Genomic DNA, 24,150 nt, shown 5'->3' on the forward strand with positions numbered 1-24,150 from the left:
CTCTTTTCCCTCCTCTCTTTCCTCTCTCTTCCCTTACTTCCATTCTTCCCTCTCTCTTTCTTCCTTTACCCCCTCCTCTCTCCTCGCTTCTCTAACTTTCTCTCCTCTTTTCCTTCTGTCTTATTTTTTCCAACAGTCCGTTCCTCTTTCTTCTCTCTTTTCTTTCTCTCTGTCTCTGTCTACTCTCCACTCCCCTCGTCTCTCTCTCGTCTTTCTCCTCGCTCCCTCTCTTTTCCAGCCCCAGGAGAGAGACGAGAGCAGAGCCTCGGGTGATGTTGAAGGTATAGGGGCTCCGTTCTTTATCTGATCTCATTTAGGTGAGTGTCAGTGCTAAGCCAGGCCTATCCACACAAAACAAACGCACACCGCTCGCATAGAAACAGCAGGGCTTTAGTGAAAGACGAAGAAGAAGACGAAGAGGAGGAGGGTGAGGAGGGGTTATGAGGGTCCCACCGGATCTCTGCCCCATCACCAAACTCTTATCAACTCCCTCAAATGACTCGTGGGTAGAAGAGACTGCGGTAAAGTACTGCTGGTTGTGCTGTAGTAGAGCGTGGGCGTAAAAAATAAGTTTCTAATTTCTTTTATCTGGAAGAAATCAGGAAGTAAATAAACTCAGAACGCCGCTGTGTTTCTGCTCTTAAAGGGACCACTGTGCAGCTTTTCAGATGGACAGATTTGGCTTTGGTGATAATGTTCCAAGTATGGCATTTAGCTTATCGATCTTCATTGTGTGATTTTCTGTTGAGAGGCAAGTGCTGAAATGGATGAAGTACTCAGTTTTGTTACTTAAGGGTCCAGTCAAGCGGTAAAGGAGGGAAACAGGGGCAGACTTTTTACATTCAAATAGCTCTTATTCAGAAACTAGAGGGACTATTGAAATAAGTAAAGTATTATAATGTAGGAAAGAGTTAACACTCCAACAGGGTAAAGTTAAAACTGTGATATTCTTTCAAGTTGTTGACAAAAAATTAAACTCATGTCGGTAACGGAGGGAATGAAATATGCAGCACTTTTTGGGCAATAAATACAAACAGTGATAACTCTTGGTTCTCACTTACATATCCTGAACAAACTGTTTGAATATTTGCTTCATATAGTTTTCTACCATATGGTACAAGATTAGGTTGAAAAACCTCTTACTTTTTGAGTAATGACATTTTTTATTAAGAAGGTCATGGTAACGGAGGGAAAATTGTGCAAACAAGTAGAAGGTTCATGATTTTGCATAATTTGTCGCTTTTTTCTTCCGAATACTTTAATATTACTTCAAAATGAAAGGAAACTATTTCTATAAAATATGTCAGTCCTTCCAAGCAAATTTTTATCATTTTAAATACTTTTTTTTTTTTTTTAAATCATGTACCTTCATCAACAGTTCAAAGATGGAATAACACAAGATATGATGAAATACATCCATTTATTTACATGATTTTCAGGTCTTTGAAATTTGGGAAATATTTTTTGTTCCATGTTTCATACATGGTCTGTTTAAAACATATGTAACTTTAGAACAAAAAATGGTACAGAAAAAAGGTCAACAGTTTCATAAACTAGAGTACATATTCTATCTGTTGAATACATTTTTATATCAGATGCATTAACTTGAATTTTTGGCCTTGCTGTATATTTCTTTAACCTTTTAAAAAATGACTTAAAGGGCAAAAAGTAAAAGCATTTTGCCAAGATTTTTAGAACAGTGTGAAATGTGGAAATTTGGATATTTTTTTCAATTGATTGACTTAATGCTTCTAAGCATTTTTGTGCTTTTGTGTATTTGGTCTGGTCAAAGTTTGGACAAAAACTCAAATTAAATGTTCTAAAAAATAATGTTTATATGCTGACGGTCTGAACAGAAGACGCTAAAGTGGAGTCGCGTCTTCACTTTTTATTCCACCTTTAGACGAGTGTTTTCAGCAGGAAAACTGCGTGCATACAGTGACGCAAAAGTGTGTGGAATTGGATTGTGTATGCATGCCAGGAGGCTCGGTGGTGATGTATGTGACGTAAACTCGTACACGACGTGAGCAGGTCTTACCAGAGTTTTGCGTCTTGGGCAGTGTAGACAGAAACACTACAGTACTACGGTATTCAGCTTTTCCACTCTGGAGATGGGTTCAGATTTTTGTGTATTTAAGCCCCAAAACCACCGTTACCATCTAAACCAGACATGTTCAACTCAGGCACAGTGACCAAAATTTGGCCGGCGATATAATTATGTTTGGCCCGTGAGATCATATCAAATATGTATTAGAATTCACCCGCTTGCTACAGATAGACTATAGAGATTTTATTATTTACTTAAACTTGTGTTATTATTTTATATTTTGTTTGATCTGGATTCAATGTTTAAGCAAAACCATTATTAAACATTTATCTTAATAAGAAATGGTTTAACATTACATGAAAATGTTGTGGACGTTTTTCAATAAATACTTAGTTTGGCCCATGACTTAGTTCCTGGTTTTTAATTTTGGCCTCTGTGAATTTGAGTTTGACACCCCTGATCTAAACAAAAGGCACTTCTGATCAAATATTTGTTGTTTTTACCCACAAGCATTTTTGTGTAAACAGGCCCTCAGCCATTTCAGCAGGTCTTACACCATAAAGAAAAGTACTTTTTACTTTTCAGTCCTGATCTAAAATGTAGTGGAGTGTAAAGTGCAGATACACGTTCTCAAATGTAGTGTAGTGAAAGTAAAAGTAAGAAGTATGCACTGTTAAATGTACTTAAGTATTGTATTTAACTTTTGTACTTAGTTACCTTCCAAAACTGGGCTAGTGCAGATTTTCCAGATATTTTTTTACAAAACACATGAACTAGAATAAATACTTTCTATATAATTTTAATGTCCTACTATCGTGCTTCATAACAGAGAATCGCGTGAAACAACAACTACGAGAGACCGGTCTGGGAGTGACAGAGAGAAGTGAGTCACAGATTTAGTTAGAATAAATAATAATCCCAGTTGTTGTGTGTTGTGCTTGGACTCTTTCTGAAAGAGGCTTTGCAATCACAATTCATTCTCTCTCCATATTTGGTTTAGGCTTTTTATTCTAGTATTGTGCTGCTGTTTTGTTCATTATAGAAAACAATAATTAAAGGACTTACTTAAGGACAGGGTAAACTCATAAGTCAATAATTAAAGTCAAATTATCCAGAATTCTACTATTTTGTATTGTTTGGGTTTCATTGTTTATATACCTAAGCAAAGGGGAATCAATGGTTTCATTGTGAGTGTATTCGGTGTGGTCTAACTTCTCTGTCTTTATATTTGACACTGCTAATCCTCCGAGTACAGACAGATGTGTGATAATAGGCTGTTCATTCAGTGACAGGAGTTGACTTCAATGCAGTGAAGCATCATGGGAAATAACCACTGTGGCGGAGGATTAGCAGCTGATGATGTTAATGTCAAGTGGAGAAGGAAATCCTCACTGCTGTGTCAACAATTACACACTCAGCGCCAGTTTGCTGACAGGTCTAATGCCATCATCGTGTAATGTTAGGCCCACAGTACAGGCACATAGACACTTTTTTAACCAACCTGGACACAGTACAGATGGAAAAGATTGATGAATTAAAAAGAAAAGTTAGATTCTATTTGTGGTCACTGTAGCTCCTCTGTTATTGAGGAGTGAATGATGTGATTATGGCATAAAATCTCAGTGTTTTACTGCTCATTTTCCTAGAAAAACATATATTCTGTATGTGAGTGGGCTGTTGGTGTCACCTGATCGTCCCCATGGAGACAGATAAGTTTAAAGACGTACTGTGAAACATTCCAGGCAAAGCAGACAAGCAGCTGCCAGAAGTCCTGCCCTCATGACCCGGCAATGGATAAGTGGAAGAAAATGGATGGATGGATGAAATGATCCTTTTGTAGAGGCATCTTAGATGGATGTCTCACCCGACTCTTCACCCCCACCTTGATTACTCTCCTATATACTATACTATACTATTTTGTACTTTATATATAGTACAAAATCCTGCATGTATAGGATATTTACATATATATATATGTAATAAATAAGCTCAGCTCAGTGCGCACAGCTGGTCCGGCCAGAGCCAGAACACGTGGCCGAACCTGCAGACGAACCCGCTCCTGGAGCCTGCAGCCGAAGCCGGAGCCAGCGGTCGGGCCTGCGGTCAGAGCCAGAGCCTGCAAAGTAAGTATCCATGAATTTGCTTTAAATGACAGATATAAAAGTACAGTATCATGAAATTACTCTCCCGGGAGGAGCTCAGAGTAGAGCTGCTGCTCCTCCACATCGAGAGGAGCCAGTCTACTGTAGAAAATAAAAAATATTAACAATATAAGTATTACAAAATATATTTTACAAAAGCCTTAGTGGATCAGGAAATATTTCAGGATCTTTGTCATAAGCAGATATTCCAGTGCAGTAGAGCATATTTGACTTTTATAGATATTTTGAGTGTGAGAGTGCTTCTCTCTACAGACTCCAGAGTAAAGTCCTGTGTAACCTGCCTCTTCCTCTGTGCCCTGAGTCTGACCCAGTCTGGATGAGGTTTCTCAGTCTGAGGGGCACGTCCCGGATACCTCTGTTTTCTGTTTCTCTACAGGTTTCCCCTCTGAGCATTGACTGGACACAGTGGACTCATGAGGAGGACCTTGGAGGACTGAAGAGAGGAGGACTGTTGGAGCAAAAGCCCATTTTGACTTCTCTCCTCAGGGTACAACCAAACCAGCTGTGCTCTTTACCCGAAATCTCCCTCCCCTGGACCTGAAAGCAAAACATCCGGCAAGTGGTTAACCTGAAATGGCAATTAATCAAATCTAAATAGTATCTACATTACAGTCTAAAGTCATAAGTCATACGCTTTAGTTTTTGGCTTTACTCACTTGACAGTGTTCCCCAGAGTTTGTCTCTTGATGGCCACCGTAAATTATGCCAATGTCAGCTGTATTTTTACATGTGTGCTTTTGGACCACTGTCAAAATAAAGGCAATTGAACAAGTCAACATAACTTGCAGAAAAACTCCATATTCGGGCTCATGGTTTAAACGTCTACAAATGTTTCTGTGAAATGAATTTCTTAAACTACTATTAAGACTAAATGCAGCAATTATCGAGTATTATTATGTGGCTTTGGAAAAAGTAATGACGGTAATAGAGAACCTTTTATAATTAGATGTTTTAAGCAAGGTAACTCATTCTGGTTCATTTTTAGGTCATACAGATGATTTAATAAAAGGTACACAATGAAACTTTTCTATAGGAAAGTTCACTACCTGCTTGTCTCCAAGGAGATATTCCACAGTATGGCATTAAACTGACCTGCCTTCATGAAAAGCAGTTGAGTGAGAGGTGATTTCTATGAATAGATGACCCTGTGCACATTATGAACGTTTTTGAAGTATTTTTGAGAAATACTTTCCCCGCACATCAGCCCCAAAACATCAGAGATTCATCCACACACCACATGTTTAAAAAAAAAAGCTCTGAAAATCCATCTCCTTCATTTTGGAGGAATACAGATGGAAGAATATAAATAGATTCTTTTTGACCCCTGCACACGAAATGTTGGAGATCCTGTGGTACTTTCACAGATCACTTTCACATTTTTTTGTGGATGCTCACAATTGAAATCATATTGGACAGGAGTTAAAATTATTATTGACAAAGAAGCAAATTGTAACATTCCCTTAAATTTTAAAGTTTTTTTTATCTGGCTAAAATAGATATACTGAACTTAACGAACGGCAAACGGATCAAATACCAAAGTTAGAAGAGTAATGCTTAGTATAAACAATATGGAGAAAGTGATGACATCGGTTGGGCTGGAGACAGACAAACTTGAAAATTTATGGAGGGGATGGTTGAATTATGTTAGACAAACATGATGTGACAAAGTGGGGCCTTTGTCTCATTTTAAATTCACGTTAGTTTATGTTAAACATTTAGATTTTTGCTTTGCTTTGGAAGTTACCTGGATACTCACCTGGGGGGAGATACTTCCTGCTGGGCGGAGTGTAAATATAAGCAGGTGTCATCAGTTAAGGGAGAGACTTCTGTGCAGGTTGTTTGGGGTTTTTCGATTTGTGTTTCTTATTTTCTGTATATTTATACTTTTGTTGATGTTAACTGAAGAAGTCTGTTTTAAAATAAATGTTGTCTGGTTAAGGACACCTTTTTTTTGTTGCATCTGCCTCCTACTTTGACCACTTTGGCCAGTTTCCCCACACACAGTCTGACTTTGTATAGGGTTTGAAAATTATCTGTTTAGAAATAAGTCTTTGGCATAATGTATAGGAATGTATATAATAATGTTTTAAAGCACACCCTTGTTCAATGCTACAATGTTATTTCTGATTTATTTAACTTTATTTAAAAAAGAAAGAAAGAAAATCCTTCTCCTTCAAACCACTTTTAATTCACTTTTGTTTCTTCTGTTTGTCTTTGTTCGTGTTTTCATATAGACCAGGGGTGTCAAACTCATTTTGGTCCGGGGGCCGTATCCAACCTACTTTGATCCCAAAAGGGGCCGGATCAGAAAACTCATGACATATAAACCCCAGAAATAGTGATAAGTTCAAATATTTGTGCAGAGAAACTCAAATCTATTACAGAAATCTTTTTTTAATTGATGAACTCTTTCTTTTACAAAATATTATAATATTATGAACAACCTGAAACTTTAAGAAAAATGCAATGTAACCACAATGTTTTAACATTAACTTGTATGCAAGTAGGAATAAGTAAATTTTTCTTGAGAAATCCTGCACTCAGTGTCCACTTTTCTCATTTTGGACATTTTGCTGATGAGGGTGTCACGGTCAACAGTCAAAACGTTCTTCCTTTACGAGCGTTTGGAAAGAGACAAGTCTTCATTTGTGCTGCTCTGGTGGGAGGGGCCACGTACAGAGGTGCTGGAGATGTTGTTATGATAAGAGACGCAGAAAATTACCAATATTTTAATAGAAACTATAAATAAAATATTTTAGTAGAAAATCAGCCGAGGGCCAGATTAAAGGTCTTGGAGGGCCAGATCTGGTCCCCGGGCCGTAAGTTTGACACCCCTGATATAGAGCGTATTTGGGTATCTTGAAAAGCACTATACAAGTGTCATGTGTTGTTATTATTATGCAACATCTCCATGGTGACGGATAAACATACTACTTTACACATACTAGTTCAACCTGCTGATATAAAAGTGTCAGAGTTGTATTCTGGTTTCAAGACAGTTGTGCTACAGTCACCTACCATGCCACTAATCAAAATTGAATTTGCTAAAGTAAAATTTCAGTTTAAGTACATTTTTCAATTATAAAATGTACCTCAAGAGTAAAGTTATTACTATAAAATCAAATTGAGTGAACATGTAATCCCTTTCCACTTATTTCTTAAATGGTTTTAGGCTGTGAATGTAGTGCATTAGTGGTTTTACTGTAAATCAAATTATGGTCAAAACATTTTAACATTTCACATAAAGAGCTGAATATATATCACATTAAAACCGCATAAGTGCAGCAGTACACCAGGCCAGTAGAGTCATTCTTTAAATTCCCCTTTTCAGACATACACCATGGTTTGTTTACTCAGTATTTTGGCTGCAGGCGACTCTTTCCTCTTCCTCTCAGACTATAATACACTGCCTGTTACAGTCACACAAGAATCCTATAGCTCCACTTTAAACAGTCAGAGGTCTGCTCAAGCCATCAGTCTGAAATATCCCATTTAGTCGCTCCCTGTGCCCCATTAAAACACTGCCACAGACCACCCCATCTGAGACTGCATTCAGGAGCGTGTCCAGTCCATTTAATTATACTGCCAAATGTCCACAAGAGGGCAGCAGAGGTCCACAAAACTGCACTCAACTTAAATCTGGATTCAACTCAGACCTGTTGTAGATATAGAGGTCACATTTTCAACTTCCATACTTCTTTTTCATGGTTAAAGATGGTTAAAGATAAATGCTACTTTAAAGTTTCCTTTGCGTGTCCATAATTACAGCTATTTAGTAATAATGATATACTGCAAATGGTACTGCCTTAACTTATGTCATTGCTCATTCATTCATTCATTCATTTTATTTGTTTGAGTGAGGTAAAACAAAATCAAGAACAATAACAACAAAAAAGGGTTAAAGATAAATGCTACTTTAAAGTTTCTTTTGTGTATCCATAATTATAGGTGTTCAGTAATAAGGGTATACAATACTGCAATTGGTAGTGTCTTATATTCGGTCATTGCTCATTCACTCATTCATTCCTTCATTCATTTTATTTATTTGAGTAAAGTAACATCAACAAAAAAAAAAAAAAAAAAAAAAAAATTGGGACTTGGTGCTTTTTTTTTCACTTTTTTAATGCTTACTTTTCATATTGATAGTTACTAAGTGCTTATAAATAACACTGTGGGCATCTCCCATTTTTAGCTTTATATTTTAATGTGCTTATTTTCTTGGGACATGTCCATATATTTATTGTTGTGAGTTGAATTTTAAACGTGTAAATATATGCAGTTAAAATGTAATGTCTGGCCTATGTTGGGCAGAGGTAGAATTGTTATAGTTAGTAGCTCTGTCTGCCACACCGGAGCCTCCTCTTGCCTGTGGCTATGTATTACTAGTGCTTTCTAACACCTTATAAATGGTTTACTAAGGAACCCTAAATTAAAAGTATCCTTCTGAGACCTGGCCCATTCATTTGTGTCCTTTATAGTGGACACTGAGTTAACCAGTCGATCTTTTAAGTGTTTTGAGACAGACTCTTAATGGGGGGACTAGGTTCCTCTATCTAAATAGAGCTGGGGGATTATAGGAACTATCATGTCCAGGATAAAAAATGAACTTGAGTTAGTTTGTGGCTACACTATGATAAAAAAAAAAAGAAGAAGAAGAAGAAGAAATTAAAAGGGAGTCTAAAAACTTTTTGAAGCGACTGCAGAAGCTTGACAGAGATGCTGGTCATCAAAAAAGTTGTTTTTCTTAGCTTGTTAACTTCACATGGATTTATACCAAAATGTCCCCGAAATGTCCTTCCATTAGAGAGGACATGTTGCAAAATTATAAATGAAAAAAAAAAAAAAAAAAATTTCTAAAGTGTTAATTTAATTTACCTCCAAATAGAGAGAAAAATCACACACACAAAAAAATATCGCAATACACTTTTTTTCTTCAGGTCCCAGGAGGTTAAATTTGCTCACATTATCAGAAAAGTTTGAAATTGTAAAATATTGGTCAAATTATGAGTTGGTGGAGAAAATGCTTGTTAATTAACATCATATAACATATAACATTATGTGCACGATCTTAATATGTTGGATTATAGCCTTGGACTCATTTCTATCCCATATTCTCACAAACTCACATTAAGACACCAGCATTTTTCAGCAGTGGAATCAAAGTGGGTGAAGTGTTTTGCCCAAGGACACAACAGTATGCTCCTGCTCCACTGCAGCACCTTCTATTTCCATGTAGTACTGACCAGATCCTGCATGCATCGCTTCTGAGATCAGGCAGTGCAGTACAGTCTCTCCCTGGAGTCGATATGTTTTATTTATTTTATCCAGCGCATCAGTTATCTGTCAGTGGAATTAAAACATTTCCTTTGAAGTTGGACTAAAACTGATCTGATGCAAATGAGGACGTACTGCCTGCAACTGATAACACAATACAACTTGTACATTTGTGAGATCTTTGTTCTTGCAGTCTCACAAAAGCAGCATTCAAACACACCCTCACAAAGTCCAGATTAGCTCAGCGCTCCGTCACTCAGGCCTGGGAGTGCTGTTTGATGCAGAGCAGCTGAAAGACTCTGCCACTCTGTAAACGCATGACATCAGTTTTACATCAGAGAGACGGCGTGGCCAATGAGAGCTGCAGAGGAGAGGGAGACGGAGGGAGGAGAGAGGGGAGTGGGACCGTGGAGTGTATGTATAAGAGGAGAGGGACGGGGGATAAGTGAGAGAAGGACATGGGAGGGCCCCGTCTGACACTGTCCTGTTGAGTTATATGTAATCCTTTTAGATGGGCAGGGCGAGCTTCTGCATGCACATCACTGCTCCAACACATTACAAACTCACAACTCTCTGCTGCATTCTGACAAGTCCAATGGAAATCAGCCACTTCTGTAGTTTTTGTTACAAGCTTTAGGTTTATAAAACTAATTAAACTTTTAGTAGACAATTCAGAATGCAAAAGAAAACTGGACAACAACTTTTTAAGAATGAACTTCTCGCCAGTCGAGTAGCTTCTTCTGTTCTGACAGGGTTCTGAGGAAGAAATAATGAAGTTTAATTTATGTATTCTACTTACGGTTCTTGGAACAGGCTCAAAGGGTAAAACCAGGGCTAAACCAAACACTAAAAGAGCTTCACATAGGACGGAGATCTCCAGCCTTTTTCCTCTGGTGAGCTACCTTTAAAAAACAAAAATGCCAAAGAGCTACTCATTTTTGCGGTCGCAAGAAATTGACAAAGTTAGAAGAGCTACGGCAAGCTTTAGACTGAGTACAGTTAAGATGCCTATAAAACATAAAACATGATCCATTTATTAGTGCACAAGTTCGGCATCAAAATGACACATTTACAACAGTAATTAACCAGCTTTTAGTTATTAAGCCCAATACATATAATTCAGAAATCCTTTGGCGAGCTGCTTGGAAAGGGGTGGAGAGCTACTGGTGACTCCCGAGCTACAGGTTGGAGACTCCTGACATAGGGTGACATCCTTGGTTTTGGTTGGTTGGTAATAATACAATTGAGAAACAAGTGTGTAATTAAGGAAAATTGTTATGGACTCAGCACTAATTGAGGGTGGCCAGACGTCCCTATTTACCCAGGACGCTCCCAGTTTTAAGCCCTGTGTCCTCTGTCCCTGCAGATTTATCCAAAACCATTGATTTGTCCCAGTTTTATTTAATAAATGGCCTAGGTGTCTCTATTTTTGACCCATCTGTTCCCAGCCAACAGTAAAGAGAGGCATACATTGTCATTTGTTGAGGTAAAATACAGAAAAGCTGCTTAAAAATGACCAAAACGCAAAGAAAATGTGACTCTACTGACTCATGTTAGTCCTGAATTGGCTGAGTGCATTGCAGTTTTCTTTCATTACGCACTCGATTCACAATTTTATTATTACCAACCACCACAAACTGGGGGAGTCCCAGTTTTTTATTTTGAAAATCTGGTCACCCCACAACAGTGTGAGTCAGTATAATCACATTTTCTTTGTGTTTTGGTCATTTTTAAGCAGCTTTTCTGTATTTTACCAAAACAAATGACAATGTATGCCTCTTTTTACTGTTGGGAGGAAACAGACTGGTCAAAAATAGGGACACCTGGGACATTTCTTGTGTAAAACTGGGACAAATCACTGGTTTTGTATAAATCTGCTGGGACAGGTGACATAGGGCTCAAAATTGGGACTGTCCCGGGTAAATAGGGATGTCTGGTCACCCTAGCTTCACAGTTACTCAACTAGAATTCTGACCTAAGCAACCAACAGCTCAATCAGGGTTTCAACTGAGCACAACACCAGAACAGGCACTATGAAATTCACTAAATAAAGTGCACCAATGTACCACCAGTTGTGCATTTGCACTTTGAGAATCCCCAGTGTCGTTCTCCTGTGTGACGGTCCAGCCTGCACCACACACATCACAACCTGAATCTGCACTGTGGTTTTCTGTGTCCTTGTTGCAAACTGGCAATTCCTTGAAAAGCAGGAACAAAGAGTAGATTTTCCTTTTGCCTGGAGCTATGAGGTCCAGCCCTCGGAGGAAAAAGAAATGGATCTTCTCCAAATGCCACCGTGGGTGCGCTAATGCTGCTTTTGTTGCTCGCGTTAATTCTATTATGCTAATCGAGGGTGAATCCAAGCCTTCTTTCTTTTCCCCTTGCCTGCTTGCTCCATGCCTGTTCCATGGGCCCCCACCAGAACGCTTCCGGCACAGAGCGAGCTGTTAAATGGTCCCTGGAGGCCCCTGGCAGATTAAATGCAGGGTTACACAAGGGAAAGAAAGTTACCAAATAGGTTTAGTTTTTCTTCCTGTCACTAATGTTTATCTACGTCCCAATCACTTTAAATGCATCTGGGCAGTTTTGCAAGCTCTTTTATTTCATTTTATCAATAGAGGCATTGTTTGTAAATCGGCAGCAGATGCGATAATGATACAAGTAATACGGTCAGGCTGTAAATACATGGAGATTTGAGGAGATTTGTGGACTTTGGGGATGTGCTGTGCCAGACTGGGAGATGTAACTGATATTGGGAAACAGCAGTTTGAAATTTTTACTTTTATCTTTACTGCACTCTCTCAGGGTATGTGTGTGTGTTGGATTGTAGGACTATTTTTTATTTAGTTTAGACCATTATTAACATTCTGAAGAAATAACCATAGTTAATGATGGTTCGTAAGTAAGTTAGATTTTAAGTGGGCCATGAAACAAAGTTATTATTGTCTGAAACTTGCAAAAAGCTTCTATTGTGTAAGAAAAGGTTTAACGTAGCACCCCGGTGTGTGTGTACGATGAAGTATGAATGTGTGTGTGAATGGGTGAATGGTTTCTTGATGTACAGTTTGATGATTTGTCATTTAGATCAATGTTGGAAACTTAGACGAAACATTGCACTTTACCATTTCAAGAATGAGTCTGTGCTTTGGGGGGTCATGTTTTGTCCCAGCCTGATTCATTGCAGCATTAGGATTCGTTCACTCGAAGGTAGGCAGGTACTTTTTGTTATTTAACCAGTAGCTGCTGTTTGGTCTTGACGTATGTAAAGTGCCAGAACGCTCAGTGGTGTCCAGGTAATTGCCGGCACTACAGCAAACAAAGCAGAGATCATTGTCGTTTCTGTGAGGTGAACTTGCGAATTAAAGGTGCAATAAAAAATGTGAAGTTTCCATCGATGCATCCATTTTCTTCCTCTTATCCGTGTCAGTGTATCAGGGGCAGCAGTCTAAGCAGGGACTCCCAGAAAATGCAAAGTTTGTATTTGACAAAGGAAGTCCAAAGGAGGATAGTGTATGCAGTCTGCTATCGCAACTCGGGTTGGTTCAGCTCTTCACTGACTGGCAGGTGCGCGGTCTGCAACTTCCGAGGTTCTTGCAAACTGTCTGGTGTATTCTGATTCCTCATCTAGTCGCTGGAGAGATATGAAATTGAGAAGAAGCACTAGGGTTTATTCCTCCAGGGTTAGTCCTACTTTGTGGTTCAGTATAAGTGCCTTTTTTTAGTATTATATTTTTCAATTAGAATATGACAAACAAACATTTACCTCTGGAGCAAAAAAAAACCCAAACAGTAATAGTAAAACCAGTATATCATCACAATATGTCAAATTACAAGTTTCTTCTTTACTTGGATTCATTGTTGTGGTGAAGCAAAAGCTAAAAACAAAAAGTAAACTGAGGGAAAAATATGGACCATGTTCCTTTCTTCCATTTCAGTGTAGACTACAGAAAGAAATAACTGTTATGAAGCACTGTTATTAAGGCTTGTCACTGTATTTTAAAAAGAAAAAAATTACTTCTGCAAAATATTGTAATAAATATCGGACCATGAGATGCATATCGTGAAGGTATTGAGAAATTTGGATATCATTACATCCCTATTTACTACAGTATTGTTGTAATTATTTTTTACAATTTAATATACATTTATTAGGGATGTAATGCTATCCAAATCTCTTGGTACAATATTATCACGATATGGATCTCATGCTACAGTATTTATTGCAATATTATGAAGAGGCTGATATAATTGTAGATAAAACACATTCTGTTTCTGCTTTTAAAATTCCCTGACAAGATTTTGGTGTGAATTATTTCCGTTATAATCCCAAGAATTCAAATAGAAACATATTTCTTCATGTTGTTTGCACTGAAATGAATCATGGGATATGTAGTTCCCAATGTTTATAAGCCGCTTCTACTGTAAACTATGCATTTAAGTAAAAGAACTTGTAATTCGATATATTGTGACAGCCCACGATAATATTGTGAGACTTTTTACCACGATACCACGATATTTTGGTTATTGTTACATCCCTGACATTTACTGTATAGCCTTTATAATAATTTATGCTCATATTACTACTAATTATAATTATAGGAAGGCACATAAGGATTTCAGTCTAGACAGAACTGCAGCCTGCCATGCTAGTCCCATTATTGGTGTCTGAAAATAATCTGTGTGTGTTGTGGTAAAGCATAAAAAGCTATTTGCCGTCAATGACAATATTTTGTAATTCAGATCTAAGCATGTTTAGCTGTTGATGCATTTCTCATGGCTGGGTAAAAGGCTTGGCGGGGCCCCTTAAAGCACGCTACGACTCGGTAATTATATTTATTGTTCAATCTATAGGGTCTACACTACAGTTTGTGCATCTTCTGGGCAACTCTGGACCCCCCCCAATCCTCCAAAACTGGGCCCACCTCCAGCAGCCCTCTTTTAAAATGTCATGCTTTGTCATCATTAAATGCTATGAATCACGTTTTAAGGACAAGCTTAAGCAAAACATGGCAACTGGCAAACATGGCAGTGATAAATCAGAAATAATGAAACAGCGCTCTAAGTGAAACCAGGAGGGCCGAGAGGAGGACTGTGGGTAACCTGATAGGGCAGGAGGCAGGAGAGCCAGTAAAGCCCAGCCTCAGCGCGACATGAAGCCCACAGAGGAGGCCTGCACACGGGTACGATCTTCTGCACAGACCCTGGGAGAGTGGACATAAGCAGTGCATTGTTACAGAAGGAGAAAGGGCATTCTGAATTTCGCACTTCCAGTCATTGCACAATGCATACTGGGAAGGGTTATCTGAAAAAGAGAGCATCAAACCATCATGTTTCACAGTAGGATGCATTTATTGTCAAAGCCGATCTTTTCAAGTCTTTTGAACCATGTCGCTTTTGTTTCTGGTTCTGATATCGTCATATTTTAGTTATGGGATTGTGACATCGTAATTGTGTGGTTGTTGGATGTCCTAACAGCGGAAAACGGCTCAAGAAATGGGCTTTGGGACTGAGAACTCCATAACTGCAAAAGGGAATCAGATCTGTGTGACTGCAAACCTCTGTTCAAACTGTTTCCCTTCCCAACGGAACTGAAAAATAGTGAACGGCGAAGGCAATGGGCAGTACTGATACACAGGCAGGACAAAAAAGGAATCTTTTGCTGCCTAAGAAATAATTCTGAGTTTGCAGCTATCAGTTTGTATTTGGAGCGCCATCAAAGTGAAATCCTGTTTGTTAAGCGAGAGGTACAGAAAACAAGCAGGCTGAGCTCGCACTTTCTTCACACATCACGTCTCGGTCGCTTTGCAGTGGACGCTGTGGCTTGGAGAACAGCTGGTGCCTTTCGCTTTGGCGTTGACTTTTTAAATTTGTTACCAAGGTTGAGGGATCAGGGTTTTGCTTTGATGGCGCTCCACATACAAAATGTTTGATAAATTGTACTTAAAAAATCATAGTATATTTATATAGGAGTATTTATAGAGTATATATGAGTTGTAGAAATTGATTTAGTTAATTTTCCTTTTTAAATGTCTTGACAAGAACTTAGTGTGAATCATTACGGTCAGAATAGAAAGAATTCAGATTTAAAAGTGCTCCTCAACTCTTCTCATGTCACAGGCCTCAAGTCTGAGTCAAGTCCCAAGAAACTGTTCAAGTCGAGTCCCAAGTCTTAGTCTATTTCATCAAGTCAAGCCTGAAGTCCTAAAAACAGTGACTCAAGTCTGACTCAAATCCAAGTCACGACTTCCCCACCTCTGCAAAAATACTGCAGTAGTCTTCACATAGTTTTGCGGTAAACCTCAGAAGTATAACATGGATGAACTGGTACTCAAAAACCTCACTGCAACATTTCAAATTCTTATCTACCTTTTGGGTCTACAATAGATGGTCAGTAGAAGTTAAAGCGCCCAAATCACCAGAGTTTTGCGGTTCAACACACGCTTGTCTTACTTTTTAATGTGCTTTGGCAAGACACTTTGCCTGTATCAGTGTCTTTATACTGACTGTGATGGCAGGTCAAAGGTCAAGGGTACAGGCACAGAATAGCAGCCACATTACTGTCAGCCTGCCCCGTTACAACTGTGGCAAAGATCTAGTTTACCCAGCGATTAGTTTAAAGGTTGTAAATTACCTTGGAAATAAAAGTATACCACAATTATTCTCAAACTCATGTGTGTGCAAAACTTGAGCCAGTGCTTGGCTGCCTCTCTGTCTCCTGCACTCTGGGGTCAGTTCTTGTAGATTGGTTTTCTGTAATTGTTGTATTAGCTAACAGTGATATTTGCAACAGTGCCACAAATACTAAATTATATGAAACAAAAAGAAATGGACGCATTGTTTTAAAACTAGACTTAAAGAGCCATATTACGTCAAGTTCTGATTTATTAATAACGTTTCCTCATCAAAAACATACACAGAGTTTTGTTTTGTTTCATTCACATGTTTAACGCCCAAACCCTGCACATTTAGACTGTGTTTTTCTCTCGAACACTCTGTTCCACCTTGTCATGTCATGTGGCAATACAGGATGTGCTCCACTGTGTTTTTAAACTCCAAACACCTTCACTTGAATCATTTGGATAATATCAGCTCTAGAACTGCCAATCTCTACTGAACAAAAGACAAAAGGTTGCTGTCCGGAATTTTGGACACAGGGCCTCATTTCCTAGTGAGCCAGAGTGTTGGAGACGTGTGGAGACACTTTTTTAAATATTCCATCCAGTTCTTGTATTTGCAGAGGTCACTGGTGCTAGGTTAGTGCATGTCAATGGCCATAGTTATCCTGCCACTAAAAACACACTCCTTACCCACTCCACAAACACCTGAAGCAAATCTATTATTACTATTATATTATTACACCAGACTGTCGATGTGAATGTCTGTGTTGATAGAATAATGTCTGAAATAAAACTAACCTTGCATCGCATGAATTGTCACATGTTGAGGGACTATTTTCTTATATATCAGTCCGCCGCTGCCAAACTTTCTATCAGGAAATACAACTCGCTGCTTCTGCTCACACATAAATCCTTCAAATGCAAGGTTGGTTTTACTTCTAAAATTACTCTATTGACACAGGCATTTACATCGATAGACTGGTGTAATCATTGTTTTGCTTTGGGTGTTTTGTGGAGTGGGTAAGCAGGCTAACTATGGCCATTGACATGTGTCTTGACACGTCTCCAACACTCTGGCTCACTAGGAAATGAGACCCTATGTCCAAAATTCTGATTTTAAAGTACCAGCATCCTGACAAAAAGCAGAAAGAGAACTGAAAAGTGTACTCAAGTAAAAGTACAGCTATATTTAAAATGTACTCAACAATGCTCTGAGGACTCAAGTCTGCTCTGGTCCTTGATGAAGAGTTTGAAGGTATCACAGAAACTAACCAGCGGTATCTCAAGTCCAAAAATCACATTTGAACTGCAAGATTCAGCAAAATGTTTTAATAACTTCAGAAACAGACTTTACATAGAAATTTGAAGTCTTGTAGTCATTAGCCACAACGCTGATTAGACATGAGCAAACTTTTCACATTTTGGAAAGTCTATCAGGAAAATTAATGGGAAATTTACTTCTGGAACCAGGGGGTGGGCGGTCACTGTTCAGCTCCATTACAAATACATGTACTGAAGACAAATTCGTATGTAAAAATAAAGCACATACACATAAAAAGCATCATTTAGTTGTTTTAAAATGTAATCCGCATGTTTTCTGAGCTCTGGCCAATCAGAGCAGACAATACAGAGACAGTTGTGAGACAGTGGTGCTTCAGGACACTTCTCAATAAGTCCTATGAATTAAAATGTGTAATACATGCATCATGAATTTCTGACTGCCGGTCATCACGCAATGCATACTGGGAAGGATTTTCCGAAGAAATTAGCATCAAACCGCCATGTTTGATTTCCCAGTGTTGACAAAGCTGGTCTTTTCAAGTCTTTTGAACCATATCGCTTTTGTTTCTGGTTCTGATATTGTCATTTTCAGACATCATAATTGTGTGGTTGTTGGATGTTCTAACAGCAGAAAACAGCTTGAGAAACAGGCTTCGGAAGTTTGCGAACTCCATAACTACAAAAGGGAATCAGATCTGTGTGACTGCAAACCTCTGTGTTTCGCTTCCCTTTTTGGAATTGAAAAATAGTGAAAGGTGAAGATGATGGGCTCTCACTTTCTTGTTCTTGTGGCTTTACAGCAACATCACGTCTTGGTCTCTTTGCAGTGGAAGGTGTTTCTTGGCGAACAGATGATGCCTTTGGCTTTGGCGTTGACTTTTTAAATTCGTAACCAAGGTTGAGCGAGGGATCTGGATTTTGCTTTGTTGGCGCTCCAAATACAAAATGTTCACTGCCTTTTTAAGTCAAAGGTTACCTTTTCGTCCTTCCTCTGTATAAATACTGCCCATCGCCTTCACCTTTCACTGTTTTTCAGTTCCGTTGGGAAGGGAAATATTTTGAATGGAGCTTTGCAGTCACACAGATCTGATTCCCTTTTGCATTTATGGAGTTCGTAAACTTCTGAAGCCCATGTCTCAAGCAGTTTTCTGCTGTTGGGACATCCAACAACCACACAATTATGATGTTCAAATCCCATAACTAAAATATGACAATATCAGAACCAGAAACAAAAGCGATATGGTTCAAAAGACTTGAAAAGATCAGCTTTGATAATTGACTCCTCCCACTGGGAAATCAAACATGGCAGTTTGATGCTCACTTTTTCTGAGGATCCTTCCCAGTATGCATTGTGCGATGACCGGAAGTCTGAAATTCGTGATGCATGTATTACACACTTTTGGACACTCTCATTCAATATTTTTTTTCTTTGTACTACTTTCTGCATTTTATATACAAACAGAAGAACTCAAGTATGTGATGAGGATACTGTATATAGACTTATGTTGCACAGAAAAAAGTCAAATAACACAACTAAATATGTTTTTTATGTTTATTTAAAAAGCTTTGTTGCTTTATTGCTACTGAAATGGTTTTCACTTCACAGCTGAATCAACGAATGCCAATAATGCAAACCAGGCAAAACAAAGCTTGGCTATTTTGACTGATTTTTATGTTGTTGTTTTTTTCTCATTATTAACAAGTATTGAGTTATTTTGAGGTTATTTTTTGTTTGCTACATTTCACATGTATCCATTCATAGTTTTGATACCTTCAGTGAGATTCTACAATGTAATAAAGAGGAAAAATACATGAAAAAGCTTGTCGAAAACCTTTGACTGATAGCGTATACTAGATAAAATAAAAGTACAGGTTTAAAAGTCAACTCAAAAAAGTACAATTACCCAAAGAAATCATCTCAACTTCCATGACGTGAGTGTTTGCAATTACTTTCCACCTCTGTATTTGATGTTTATATTACCTGTCTTTTAATATCTCACTCACAACTCTGAACGTCTCGCTTTATAAAGATATATGGTCCAATCAAGTTGAGAGACTATTCTTGACCTTATTGGATTTATAAATATCTAATCAAGACAAACGGGCTGTCCTTTTAATGCTCCTAATCCACATTCCCCTGTCTTTTAAGGAAATCTCACTGAACATTTTTCTACTCCACGTCCAATGATGGCCGATTATCCAGGACTTAGTGTATTTTAAGTCCTGTGCATATAAGGGGCCTCACTACTGTGCACGCCATAAAGGGCAGCAGTTAGTGTGTGAGCGATGATCCATGCGCCAGACACCGGTGGACTTTTTCTCTCCAAAAATGATATCAATTCCCTCACGCTGTAGTACGTTTGGCTCACGGAGGAGCTATGTAGGTAAGAAGTGTGTCAGGAGAATGAATGGTTGTGTCCCAGACTGGTCAGCTAATAAAGAAGGCCGTTAAGTTTAAGGAGGGAGGGAGGGGAGAATGCGTATCATCTTTCACTCCCCTCTATGGCTTGTCATCGTGCCTAAATCAGCTTTGTGTTAAATGTAGCCGATGCATAAAGCTCCGTCCACTGCTCAGTGCACAGAAATGGGACTAGAAAAAAGGCTGGGGAAAACGCAGTCCAGATATTACAACAAGAGATATAAAGAAGTACTCAGTAACATAAGAGAAAGCAGAATGGTTGATGGAAAGATTGTACTTGAAACAGTTTTAACATTTCAGACATCAATACACATTTCAAGCAATGACAAAATATCCATAAATTCAAGTTGTTATACAGAGTGAGTCTGAATATTAGAAGTAAAACGTGGTCACTTCTCCGCAGCTCTGACCTGTAGCATCGTGGTGTCACCTGCTTCTATCCACAGAGATACAGTGTATAAGTTTAACACAGTCATGTCGCTATAGAGTCAAGCAGAAAATTGACAATAATTAAAAATATAAAAAAATTGTACAGGAGACAGAGGTGGGGACATGCAGGTCGTGACTTGGACTCTAGTCAGACTTGAGTCACTATTTTTAGGACTTGAGACTTGACTTGATGAAATGGACTAAGACTTGGGACTCCACTTGGACTTGAAGGTCAATGACTTGGGATCTGACTCGGACTTGAGGCCTGTGACTTGAGGAGCACTTTAAATCTGAATTCTTTCTATTCTGACCATAATGATTCACTCTAAGATCTTGCCAAGACAAAAGGGAAAAATTAAATTAATTTCTACAACTCTTATATACTCTATAAATACTCACATCTATAAATATACTTTGACTTTATAAGTACAATTTAGTTTAAAGTTCATATAAATTGCAAAAATCTGAGCTATGTTTGGTATTTTGCTTAAAGACTTGAAATGACTTGAAGCTCAAAGCAGATGACTTGGACTTGACTTGGACTTATGGGCCAGTGACTTGTGACTCAACTTGGACTTGCTTGTATTTTCTTGGGACTTGACTCGGACTTGAGGTCAAAGACTTGAGACTTACTTGAGACTTGCAAAACAAAGACTTGGTCCCACCTGAGATACATTTTTGTCTAACAATAATGAAGCATATTGGAAAACTGGAAATTATTATCATAAAACTATAAAAATAACTAAATAAATATTTGTTTGTGGACTACTAAAAGTACAATTTCTGAGAACATCACAACAACCAAGTGGAACTAAATGTAACAGTTCCCAGCATGCCCCTCCTTCCTGCCCCTCACAGTGGAAATTGCATTGGCCATGGTGAGGGAGATGCATAGGGCTCAAGTTTCGACTCTTTTTGAACTTTTCATCGTCGATAAATTGCGAGATGAAGCCGATTAGTAAAGTGTATTTTGGCTTCTTCTCACAGCTGGGTGACCGCTGTGTGTTGATATGTACAGACCGTTGTTCTTGGACCATACTTCTGCTTTTTCAGAATAAGAGCTGCACAAAGATAAATAGAGTGCCAATAAAAGTGAAAGGAACACTGTACACATTGCGGGCTATCAGAATCAGATGTATGCATGTGGTTAATGTAGTGGATAGCGTTCACAAGTTCCCACCGATGCCTTGAGTTAAAGAAAAGTAGCCCATAAAACATTTCAGGTGCTTTTAAAAAATGGTTTCGCTCAAGTGGGTTTTGTTAAAAGATCAAAATCAGTCTAATGATGCCCCAATTATTATTATTATTATTATTATTTTTATATCACAATTCAAATAATACACTCTGGTGGCGCCACAGTGTTGGTCAGTGGTAAAGTTTTTCTTGTGTAGTTCCACTTCTGGCCACACGATGTCAGCCTTATGCGCATCCATAGACTACAACTACACAGGAGAGTTAATTGACAAACAAACACGTGGGTCCAGGTAAGTAATGCTTAAAAAAACAAAACTTACAAAAATACATCGATTGCATAGATTGATCACGCACAGAAATGTATTAAAAATGAATATAATTTGGATATGTTTTCAAATCCAGATGCTATAATTTACGCAACAATGTAAATGCTTCTCTGAACTAGCAGTGCTAAAGTGCAAAATGGTAGCTTTTTAGGATGACCAGATGTCCCTATTTACTCAGGACAGTCCAAGTTTTGAGCCCTGTGTCCCCTGTCCCAGCAGATTTATCCAAAACCATTGATTTGTCCCAGTTTTATACAATAAATGTCCCAGGTGTCCCTATTTTTGACCAATTTGATCCCTACCAACAATAAAGAGAGGCATAAGTTATCATTTGTTTAGGTAAAATGCAGAAAAGCTGCTTAAAATGACCAAAATTGTGACTATATTGACTCACATGTTAGTCAGGAATTGTCTCTGCTTAACATTTTTCCTTAATTCCGCACTAGTTTTACAATTTTATTATTACCAATCACCAAAAAACCAGGGATGTTCCATTTTTTTATATTGAAAATCTGGTCACCCTGGGTAGCCTTCAACTCTTTGTAGCTTTTTAAAATCTTTATGTTCAGAAAATGTATCTATAATAAGATTTTATTATAGATATGTTTCAGAATAATACATCTGTTACATCAGTGCGTCATCAAAGTTAGAATTAAAAAGTTATTGTTTCTACTTGTCATTTTGTGTACAATGATTTTATTTATTTTTTTTTTTGATATTTTCCTTAAGTTTAGCTGTGTTATTTCCTAATATAGCTCCTCTTACTTGAGTTGTGTTGCTACTTAGAATTAAGCGGCTGTGGTCGATTATAGCAGTCTTTCACTTCACATAGCTTACATTTATTCTTGTGACTTTTGTATCGGGTTATACTCTGCTACGCTCCAGCAGTAGAAGAGCTATGTAGGAAAATTTGAAAACGATTTTTACTTGAAACACTAATCCCAACATTTATCAACATGATCCTGGAATAAGTAACTGTGAGCAGATGGAGGAGTGAGCATAAAGACTGCTTTTATATTAACTAATACCTTATTGGACAGCAATGTATCACCTTGAATAGGTCTTTTTTCTTTCTTCAAATCTGACTATAATCTTAGAGGAAGTCAATATTGACAAAAATTAAGAATAACATTTTCCCATTATCTTGATAACAATTTTAGATATTTTAACAATGCATGAAGAATGTGCTAAAATCTGAATATGAACTCCAATTCACCTGTATTGATGTACTGAGAAAACGTCATCCCCTCTCTCCATAACTGCTGCGTTATTTTTCTATAAATCAGTTCCTGGGACTCGGCTGCAGATTTGCCCTGACTACTAGCCTCAGTGAGCTTAATTTGACTGGAGCCAAACACTATGGGTGACGTCACACTCCATACGCCAGACCTGAGCATTGTTCAGCTCTCGAGCCACATATGACCGGCCTGTTTAAGATATTTGGAATGACAAAATAAACATATTTCATAATTTTACCTCATGCATAGACTAAAGCTGCATTGCTTTTATTTTAGAGGTGTTTTTAAATGACATTTTTTGTAAGGCAAACTCACTTTTCATTGCTTAGTCATAACATAAACTTACCAGTCTTACCAGCTCGTCAAAACAATGATTTACTGCTTTTTATAAAGAAATATAATTAATATTATGCAGAATTGAGTGAAGCATTTTGTCCCAGCCCTCCACAATATTTTTTGTTTCTCATGTGGCCCCATGAAAAAAAATAATTGCCCACCCACCATCAGAAAATGAGAACGGATCATAAAATTAACCAAAAAAGTGCTAAAATGTCACTTTACACCTTTGTTTTAGAAGTTTACATTAAACATGTCTTTATTTTTTTAACTATAAACGATAGGCGACTAATTGATCTTCAGGGCATACTGTATCTTGTGCATAGTTGACCTAAAATTTCTTTAGCCGACTGCAGCCCTGGCACCCTGAGAAGCCTGAAAATGTTGCCATTTTTTCTTTAAACTAGCAAAACAGCTGAAGTTCTCCCTTGATTCTTTTCCCAGGCCTGTTTGTGGAGGAAGAGGAGAGAAGGGAGGTGTCCGGGTTGATAACCCCTCTCAATCACTCTGACACTGGGACCGGAGCGGTGTCGAGGTGGGGCCTCTGGAGGGGGCTGAGGCTGGACCCCCAAAATGGAGCTACAACAACACAGAAGAGTGAGAAGGTATGAAGCAGGAATGATGATAAGATGTACAGACAGAGAAAGGCAAACACCCATTAACAAGGACTGAAACTGAAAGCCAAGTGAATTTAAGTTTGAGCACTGCTGAAATTTAACAAGGCTACATATGTGCCAAGAAAAATAATGTATATTTCTCCGATTTCAACACTTGAGGCTTGCTCAGTGGCTGTATAGATTTAATTCATACATTTAATCTCTCTGGTT

This window comes from Boleophthalmus pectinirostris, unplaced genomic scaffold (genome assembly GCF_026225935.1).
Source record: "Boleophthalmus pectinirostris isolate CB_2022bp ecotype Guang Dong unplaced genomic scaffold, ASM2622593v1 HiC_scaffold_5, whole genome shotgun sequence".
In the NCBI taxonomy this organism is placed as follows: Eukaryota; Metazoa; Chordata; class Actinopteri; order Gobiiformes; family Gobiidae; genus Boleophthalmus; species Boleophthalmus pectinirostris.